Genomic DNA, 10511 nt, shown 5'->3' with positions numbered 1-10511 from the left:
TACCTCTCTAGTACTTTTGGATGCATGTTGCAATCCATTCAGATTTTGAGAGATTATGTTGACCTGTTGAATCAACATTTTGTTCTGAGCCAATATGGCATTCAGAGCATCAATTTCAAGAACTCCTTTCTTCTGAGGTATCCCATTATTCACGGAATTCCTCTCAGACGTATACATGAACTGGTTGTTTGCAACCATGTCAATGAGTTCTTGAGCCTCTTCAGGCGTTTTCTTCAGGTGAATAGATCCACCTGCAGAGTGGTCCAGTGACATTTTCGAAAATTCAGAGAGACCATAATAGAATATATCTAATAGGGTCCATTCTGAAAACATGTCAGATGGACATCTTTTGGTCAGCTACTTGTATCTTTCCCAAGCTTCATAGAGGGATTCACCATCTTTTTGTTTGAAGGTTTGAACATCCACTCTCAGCTTGCTCAGCTTTTGAGGAGGAAAGAATTTATCCAAGAAGGCAGTGACCAGCTTATCCCAGGAGTCCAGGCTATCCTTAGGTTGTGAATCCAACCATATTCTAGCTCTGTCTCTTACAACAAAAGGGAAAAGCATGAGTCTGTAGACTTCAGGATCAACTCCATTTGTCTTTACAGTCTCACAGATCTGCAAGAACTCAGTTAAAAACTGATAAGGGTCTTCAGATGGAAGTCCATAGAACTTGCAGTTTTGTTGCATTAAAGCAACTAGTTGAGGCTTAAGCTCAAAGTTATTGGCTCCAATGGCAGGAATGGAGATGCTTCTTCCATCAAACTTGGATGTTGGCTTTGTGAAGTCACCAAGCATTCTCCTTGCATTATTATTATTATTTTCGGCTGCCATGTCCTTCTCTTGTTCGAAAATTTCTGAAAGGTTGTTTCTGGATTGTTGTAATTTAGCTTCTTTTAATTTTCTCTTCAGAGTCCTTTCAGGTTCTGGATCAATTTCAACAAGAGTGCCTTTTTCCCTGTTCCTGCTCATATGAAAGAGAAGAAAACAAGAAAAGAAAGAGGAATCCTCTATGTCACAGTATAGAGATTCCTTTATGTTAGTAGAAGAAGAAAGGGGTAGAAGAATCCAAATACAAGGGATATAAGAAGTTCGGATTCTTAGATGAAGAGAGGTGAAGAGAAGTGTTAGTAATTAATTAATTAAATAGAATAAGAGAAGAGAAGAGAAATTTCGAAAATAATTTTTGAAAAAGAGGTTAGTAATTTTCGAAAATTAGAGATAAGATAAGATTAAAATTAAAATTTAAACAAAAAGAATTTTTGAAAAAGAGATGAGATATTTTCGAAAATTAGAGAGGGATAGGTAGTTAGTTGGTTTTGAAAAAGATAAGAAATAAACAAAAAGTTAGTTAGTTGATTGAAAAAGATTTGAAATCAAATTTCGAAAAAGATAGGAAGATAAGAAGTTAGATAAGATATTTTGAAATCAAATTTTGAAAAAGATAAACTTTTTGAAAAAGATAAGATAAAAGATAAAAAGATTTAATTTTAAAATTGACTTAACTAACAAGAAACTACAAGATAAGATTCTAGAACTTAAAGATTGAACCTTTCTTAACAAAAAAGTAACAAACTTCAAATTTTTGAACCAATCACATTAATTGTTAGCTAATTTTCGAAAATATGATATAAAGATAAGAAAAAGATTTTGAGAATAATTTGAAAAAGATTTTTTTGAAATTTTCGAAAATTATATAAAAAAAATGAAAAAGATATGATTTTTGAAAAAGATTTTGAAAAGATAAGATTTTTAAAATTGAAATTTTGACTTGACTTGTGTGAAACAACTAATTTTGAAAAATTTTTGACCAAGTCAACCCAAAATTTCGAAATTTTGGAGGAAAATAAGGAAAAGATATTTTTTTGATTTTTGAATTTTTAATTATGAGAGAGAAAAACAACAAAAATACTCAATGCATGAAATTTTTAGATCAAAACAATGAATGCATGCAAGAATGCTATGAAAGTCAAGATGAACACCAAGAACACTTTGAAGATCATGATGAACATCAAGAACATAATTTTGAAAAATTTTTGATGCAAAGAAAACATGCAAGACACCAAACTTAGAAATCTTTAATGCATGGAAAATATGAATGCAAAAGTGCACATGAAAAACAACAAAAGACACAAAACAAGAAATCATCAAGATCAAACAAGAAGACTTGTCAAGAACAACTTGAAGATCATGAAGAACACTATGAATGCATGAAATTTTCGAAAAAATGCAAGAAAAATTTTAAAAGCATGCAATTGACACCAAACTTAAAAATTAACACAAGACTCAAACAAGAAACACAAAATATTTTTTTTGATTTTTATGATTTTCTAATTTTTTTGTATTTTTATTTTAATTTTTTTCGAAAAACATTTTTGGAAAAATGAAAAATAAAAGAAAAATTTTGAAAAAGATTTTTGAAAAGAAAATTACCTAATCTGAGCAACAAGACGAACCGTCAGTTGTCCATACTCGAACAATCCCCGGCAATGGCGCCAAAAACTTGGTGGACGAAATTGTGATCACTATTCTTTAAGTTGTATGAAATTATTATTGTGACACCAGTTGAATTCACAACTCCGTTCAACTAACCAGCAAGTGTACTGGGTCGTCCAAGTAATAAACCTTACGTGAGTAAGGGTCGATCCCACAGAGATTGTTGATATGAAGCAAGCTATGGTCACCTTGTAAATCTCAGTTAGGCAGATTAAATTGGTTTATGGGTTTTTTGAAAATAGAAATAAGAAAATATATAATAAAAGGGATAGAGTACTCATGCAGCCTCATTGGTGGGAATTTCAGATAAGCGAATGAAGATACTGTATGGCTCAAGGACGCCTGCTCTCCCACTGCTTCAACTCAATCCTTCTTACTCCTTTCCATGGCAAGCTGTATGTAGGGCATCACCGTTGTCAATGGCTACATCCCATCCTCTCAGTGAAAACGTTCCTATGCTCTGTCACAGCACGGCTAATCATCTGTCGGTTCTCAATCAGGTTGGAATAGAATCCCTTGATTCTTTTGCGCTTGTCATCACGCCCAGCCTTCAGGAGTTTGAAGCTCGTCACAGTCATTCAATCATAGAGTCCTACTCGGAATACCACAGACAAGGTTTAGACTTTCCGGATCCTCATGAATGCCGCCATCTATCTAACTTATACCACGAAGATTCTGTTGGGGAATCTAAGAGATACACATTCAAGCTCTTGTTGCATGTAGAACGGAAGTGGTTGTCAATCACGTGCGTTCATAAGTGAGAATGATAATGAGGGTTACTTATCATCACATTCATCATGTTCTTGGGTACGAATGAATATCTTGGAATAAGAATAAGAGGGATTTGAATAAAAGACAATAGAATTGCATTAATACTTGAGGTACAGCAGAGCTCCACACCCTTAATCTATGGTGTGCAGAAACTCCACCGTTGAAAATACATAAGTAAAAGGTTCAGGCATGGCTGAATGGCCAGCCCCCTGAAACGTGCTCAATGGCCTCCTAAGATGAAGAATAATACAAAACTGAGACCAAAGATGAAACGTGGTCCAAAGACATCTAATACAATAGTTAAATGTTCTATTTATAATAAACTAGCTCCTAGGGTTTACATGAGTAAGTAATTGATGCATAAATTCACTTCCGGGGCCCACTTGGTGTATGTTTGGACTGAGCTTGATCAATCCACGAGCTGAGGCTTCTCTTGGAGTTGAACTCCGAGTTATGACGTGTTTTGGGCGTTCAACTCCGGATCATGACGTTTTTCTGGCGTTTAACTCCAGACAGCAGCATGAACTTGGCGTTCAACGCCAAGTTACGTCGTCAATTCCCGAATAAAGTATAGACTATTATATATTTCTGGAAAGCCCTGGATGTCTACTTTCCAACGCCGTTGAGAGCGCGCCATTTGGAGTTCTGTAGCTCCAGAAAATCCATTTTGAGTGCAGGGAGGTCAGATTCCAACAGCATCAGCAGTCATTTTGTCAGCCTTTTTCAGAATTTTGCTCAAGTCCCTCAATTTCAGCCAGAATTTACCTGAAATCACAGAAAAACACACAAACTCATAGTAAAGTCCAGAAATGTGAATTTAACATAAAAACTAATGAAAACATCCCTAAAAGTAGCTCAAACTTACTAAAAACTACCTAAAAACAATGCCAAAAAGCGTATAAACTATCCGCTCATCAACGAACAAGGATAACCAACACGTGATTATATATATACAAAGGAGTGTCAAAAATAGGAATATCAAGTCTCAAGATCCGGCTGCGAAGATAACCGGTCCGAGCATAACAATATATACATATGATAAAATAAGAAAAACCCCAAAGGAAACCCAAAGGGACACCAATACATAAAACCTATTCTCCAAAATTCTCCCATAAGAGGAGTCATCACAGTTTGTATTATTTAATGGAGATAAAAGTATCTAAGCAAAACATATAAACCAAAACATAGCCCTGAGAACAAAGGATCTTCGCAAATCTAGAAGTCCCCAGCATGCCTCAGCGAGAAACCTCACGTCCTGCATCTGAAAACCACAAAATCCGCATGGGTGAGAACCAGAGGTCCCCAGCATGGTAACAGCTTCCACATATATAATACATAATAATGGAGGAAAGCCAAAGACAATCCTAGAACTTCCTCCAGATAATATCAAAGCTTATAAACAAGCTAAACCATAAAGGGCATCTGACTAAGGATTCTTCAGTCTAACTAACACTTCCCTTTCCAATTCCTTCAGACCTCCCAACCACCAGCAGGAGTATAAAGTAGCAAACACAGTTATATCAAACGAAGAATATGCAAATAGGAATAGTTAAGGCATTTAGACAATTAGCAAGTATTATGCAGTCAAATAGGCAATCTCAAACAATTCATATAGTATGCATATGATGAATGCCTATCCCTAGTGGCTGATGATATCATCTTGTCGGTTAAAGAGCCAACCCGACAAGTCCTGGTCGCTAACCATTGGACTGTCCCTCTGTCATGCATCCCCAACTCAAGTTATACTCGTCATAAACTTGATCATAATCATGATCTATATCCATCACCCTCACTGGTGAATATATACGGGGGCGAGCTCATCCGGGTCTTTCACAGTGCCCGGCCACACTTACGACATAGGTCAGCAGAGTATCAAGTCTCAACCTGGAGCACGTGGTGGCTAGCCACTGCTACTACCCAGGGAAACTCGTATCTCAGATAGTGGAAGTGCAAATCACAATTATCAATAATTCAGCATAAACATGCCTGAATTCTCATCCATGGATCAACATCCATATCAGCCATCCGGCTCACGGTTAAATCCATAACCAGCCAATATTCATAGCATACACAGCTATTCCGGCTCACGGTTCAATCCAGAACCAGCCAATTCATAAACAATTACGGCCCTTCGGCCAATGGCATAACAAGCACTTCCACCACCATCCTCCACATCTCACATAATCATCAATGATCCTCATTGATTATTCATCTTCCCCTTGCTTCACTCGCGAGTTACCTCATTCACTAGCCCTTTTCTAATAGCTAGGCATATCATAATGATTTAAGATATAAGTGGTGAGATCGGAGGCTTAGAAGTATGAGATTTGGCTTTTAAAACTCAAAAATCAACTTTGGGATGAAAACAGGGCCACGCGTACGCGCACTCCACGCGCACGCGCGGATGGCCTCAAAAACTTCATCGACGCGCAAGCGTCAAGCACGCTAACGCATGGATTAAAAATTTGCCAATCGACGCGTACGCGTCAACCACGCGTACGCGTGGGTGTTCTCGTGCCCCAGGCACAACACTGGCACAGTTCTGGCATGACTCTCTGGAAAATGGCTGGGCATTGGGTGCAGCACAATCGGCGCGCCCGCGCACATCACGCGCACGCGTGGATGGCATTTTCAGGAAGGACGGCGCGCACGCGCCAAGTGCGCCCACGCGCAAGGGGCCATTCTGCTAAAAATTTTCTAAGTTAAAAGCTGCAGAATTCACCAATTTAAACCCCAATCTTCCAACGGACATAACTTTCTCATTTTAAATCGTTTTTCACCCGTTCTTTGAACGGCACGGACACCCCGAATCCAATTTCATTTCTAAAAAGATTTGGTACAAAACAGAGATCCGTAGTCCAAGTTATGTCCCACCAAAGTATGCCCAAAAACCATGTTTTTCATAAAAACCACAAAGTGCCATTTTCAAAACAAGTCATTTCCAACTCTTTTCAAAATCAATCAAAACATGCCATTTTCATCCCTTTTCTTTGAAATCAATCTAAATATATCAAATTCCACATCAAGCCTCCTCAACTCACACATTGACACATTACCACAAATTACAAATTCACTATCTCATCATTTTAACCCACTTCACCCAAGTGGCTCAAACTCAAACATATTGACATATCATATACTATCCCTCATGCCAATTCTCAACAACACCAATTCCAATAAATCATTATTGTACACAATTAATATCATACTCACCATCAACATGGTTCAACCCACAATTCAACCATAACCAATCATCAAGCATATATCACAACATGCATATTTCTCATACATCATACCACCAAGGCATCAATAATCATCATCACATATATGACCACATCATATATCTCAATCATTCAACAACATCAACCATTCAATGCCTATCTTAGGGCCTCTAGCCTAAGTATTTCCTACCACATTACATATTAGATACGGGAAACCGAAACCATACCTTAGCCGACTTTCCCAAGCTCCACCGGAGCACTTCCAAATCACTTATCCACAAGCTCTCAAGGCATCAACACCTCCAAGAACAGATTTTTCACCACCAAATCCCTTTTTTCAAGCTTTTCAAAATCACCACTCAAGCTCCAATACTCACATAAACACAACCTAAGCCACAATCATCATACCCATACACAACATCTCAAAACCCAAACATCATAAAACAACAAAATTACACTAGGGTTAAGAACCTTACCACACCCAAGGTCCAAGGAGACAAGATTAACCTTCTCCTTCAAGAGAGATGAGTCCTATAACATCAAAGAACCCAAAATCTCAACATTTCACCCATGAAACTCGAAAATAAGGGCTGAGATTTCGAACAGCAACACGTGGCTTACCTCAAAATTGGTTGTATGGGTTTTGTAGAGCTCTCCGCGGTGAACGCGTGGCCGCAAACGGAGCAGTAATCGGAGCTCTAGATCAAAAGTTATGGTGGTTTGAAGATCAACCAAGGGAGAGAACTTGAGAGAGTGTTCTTCCTCCCTTTCTCTCTAATTTCAGCTTGTGTGTGTAACAAATGAGGAGAGAGAGTGCTGAAAACTAGGGTTTTGGTTAAGTTATGTTGGGCCAAGGGCCCACTTTGAGTCCAATTGGTCCGATTTGGCCCGTTCGGTCCAATCTTGGTCCGAATTCTATAAAATTGGTACCAAAATTCTCGTCTCAATCTCCTCTATCACATTTAGCCATAAAAATCACCTTTTAGGCTTTTCCAGAATAAATTCTCATTTATGGGTTAATTAGCCGTTAATTAACTGGGTTTTACACAAAAGGTCTCAACAATATTTTTTCTAAGACAACGAAATTTCTTAGACTGATTGAGCATTTTTAATGTCTAAAAAATACTTTAAGGGATCCAAATATTTAATTTTAAAATATTGGCAGCTAGCTTGTAAATAAAATTCTCAATAAGAACTATATCATCAACATAGACTATAAGTATAGAAATTTTAGTACCAATGAACTTAATAAATAAGCTATAATCAGAAATAGTCTGTTAATATCCATGAGAAAGTAAAAGCTGAGTTTTCATACCATATGTGATTTGACTACTGTAAACCATACAAATGTATGTAGAAATGCATTGTTCATGAAAGGTACCAGGTCTCAGAGAGAGGAGAAAAAGATAAATGGGACCGAAAGCATGTGTGTATTGAACTGAAGCGAAAAAATTGACTTCTGTACATGAGTATTAGCATTTATAGACAAAGTTAAACCTTCTAGCAACTAACTTGATCTATAACAGCTAGCAACTAATTGTAACTAACTGAATAACTGAATACTGTCCTAGAAGCTTCTGCTGAGTCAGCAGGGCTCACTAACTCTAACAGAAAACTGAATCACAGCTTGCTAGAATAACAAACTAACTAAACGGGGCAGAAGCAGAGTAAGCAGTAGAGCATGCGACAGAGCAAGCTATTTACTCAACCTCTAACATCATCTCTAATTTCCTTCTCTTGCAGCTTCTTTTTTGCTAGCAACATCATCTCTAGCTTCCACTTTCTGTTGAACACTTTCAATTTGTTATTGGTCACTGACATTGAGCTTGCTTCTGAAGTGTAAGAAGGATTCAGATAAAACAGCCTTTGTGAATACATCATCAATTTGCACAGCTCCTAGGATATGATTCACTCTAATTTGTTTGCCATTAACATGATCTCTAACAAAATGGAGATCGATTTCAAAATGTTTAGATTTAGAATGCAGGATGGAATTTGCTACTAACAATACAGCATTTAAATTGTCACAGTACAGTATTGGTGACTCAGGAATAGGGAGTTTTAACTCAACCATTAAGTTTCTTATCCAAACTAATTCTGCTATTGTATCTGCGATGCTTCTATACTCAGCTTCAGTACTAGATCTGGCCATAGCTGTCTGTTTCTTTGATGCCTAGGAAACCAGGTTGGAGCCAAGGAATACATAGTACCCACTAGTTGATTTTCGATCTGCTGGGTCACCAGCCTAGTCAGAGTCATTGTATGCAGTGATCCTCATAGCAATGTCCTTTTTTATATGCAGACCATGACTTGCTGTTCTATGTAGATATCTCAACACAAGTTTCACCGTTTTTCAGTGTGAATCTAGAAAGGATTGAACAAATTGAACAAGTTTATCGACAGCATAGCAGATCTTAGGCTTGGTAATAGTCAAGTACTACAAATTGCCTATGACAGATCGGTAGAGACTTGGGTCGTTGAAGCTTGAATCTCCTAGGACTGTGATTTTGACTGTAGAGGGAAGAGGTGTGTGGCAACCTTTGCACCCCACCATGCCAGCCTTCTTCACCAACTCTTCAATGTATTTTTGCTGTGTGAAGACCAAACCTGCATCTTTAGTTTTGGTGACTTAAATTCCAAGAAAGTAATGCATCTTTTAGAGCAAACTTTGAGTTTAGCAGCTGGATGACTTTCTTGACCGAACTGGCTGACTCACCTGTTACAATTATATCTTCTACATACACAAGAGAATACATTTGAAGTTGTTGCTGTCATGAACAAACACTATTATGTCTGACTTGGTTGCTGCAAAACCAAGGTCTTTTAACCCACTTGCCAACTTATGATACCACTCCCTAGGAGCCTGCTTTAGCCCGTAGAGAGCTTTAGTTAATTTTCATACTAATGAGGGATCTTCTTGCTCATACCCTTGGGGCTGCCTCATGTACACTTCTTCAGTGAGGTCCCCATGCAAGAAGGCATTGTTCACATCCAATTGCCTAATTGTCCAGAACCTTGACAAGGCAACTGAGAGCAACAGTCTTATTGAGGTAGGCTTGACTACCGAACTGTAGGTTTCTGTGAAGTCAAAGCCTGGCTTTTGAGTAAAGCCTTGAGCAACCAACCTAGCCTAGTACCTCTGTAGACAGACGTTGATGATGGGATTATTTGGTGGTCTAGAAATTTCTCTTATAGAAATAAGGACTTCTTTATAAGCATAGCTTCCAAACCAACAAAGAATCCTCCCAATAAAAAATTGGTTGTCACAAGTACAAACTCCAATGAAAATTAACCAAAGTATTTAAACCTCGGGTTGTCTCACGAGAAATTGCAATGAAGTGGTCAATCATTGGCTATGAAGGAACATGGGGTTTGATTCATAAAAGGGGCGAGAAAATAAAGGGGCAAGAAAGTAAATCAAGCAAGTAATTAAAGAAGACAAGTAATAAAGAGAGACATTCATGGCAAGGATTGAGAATATAGGCTTTCTATCCTAGTCATACAATGATTAATTCATCTTATTTAGTCAACTCCAACAAATGGAAGAAAGTGTCATGTTATCTTCACATATGGAGAACGTCAAACAATACTAGTTAATCATATCACAATAATAAACAAGAATTTATCTTATTACATCATCCCCGATGATGGAAGAAGGTATCATATTATCTTCACACTCGAAGAAAGTTTAATAAAACTAGCTAATCTCAATCCACAAGTCCTAATCAACTTACTAATTGAATTAGTAAAAGATTAGCATTAATGGAAACAATACTAGATAAAAACTCTAGATCCCCAATATAAGTTGGGTCTTAATAACTCAAGATTACCTAATTTCTCTTTCCAAACCAAGAATGCTCAAGAGTCTACTCTAAAGCCCAACCAAACATTTTGTCAAACACTTGGTGGGTATAAAAGGAAAGCATAGTAAGAGTGCAAGAATAGTAAATCTACCAACTACCAATTACAAGGAAACAATAATAACAACTCAATTCAATAAAATAAGAACATCAAACATCAAAT

The 10511-nt window shown here is 37.5% G+C and overlaps 1 non-coding gene across 1 annotated transcript; it reads left to right on the top strand.

The window, feature by feature from the left end:
- Positions 1–331: 331 nt before the first annotated feature.
- On the top strand, positions 332–435 carry LOC112713635 (small nucleolar RNA R71). The gene has a single exon (XR_003158605.1). It is a non-coding gene; the product is annotated as a small nucleolar RNA R71 (small nucleolar RNA).
- The last annotated feature ends 10076 nt before the right edge of the window (positions 436–10511 follow it).

This window comes from Arachis hypogaea, chromosome 9, assembly GCF_003086295.3.
Source record: "Arachis hypogaea cultivar Tifrunner chromosome 9, arahy.Tifrunner.gnm2.J5K5, whole genome shotgun sequence".
NCBI lineage: Eukaryota > Viridiplantae > Streptophyta > Magnoliopsida > Fabales > Fabaceae > Arachis > Arachis hypogaea.
The sequence above is the reverse complement of the archived record's forward strand: the minus strand, read 5'-3'. Positions and strand labels throughout refer to the sequence as shown.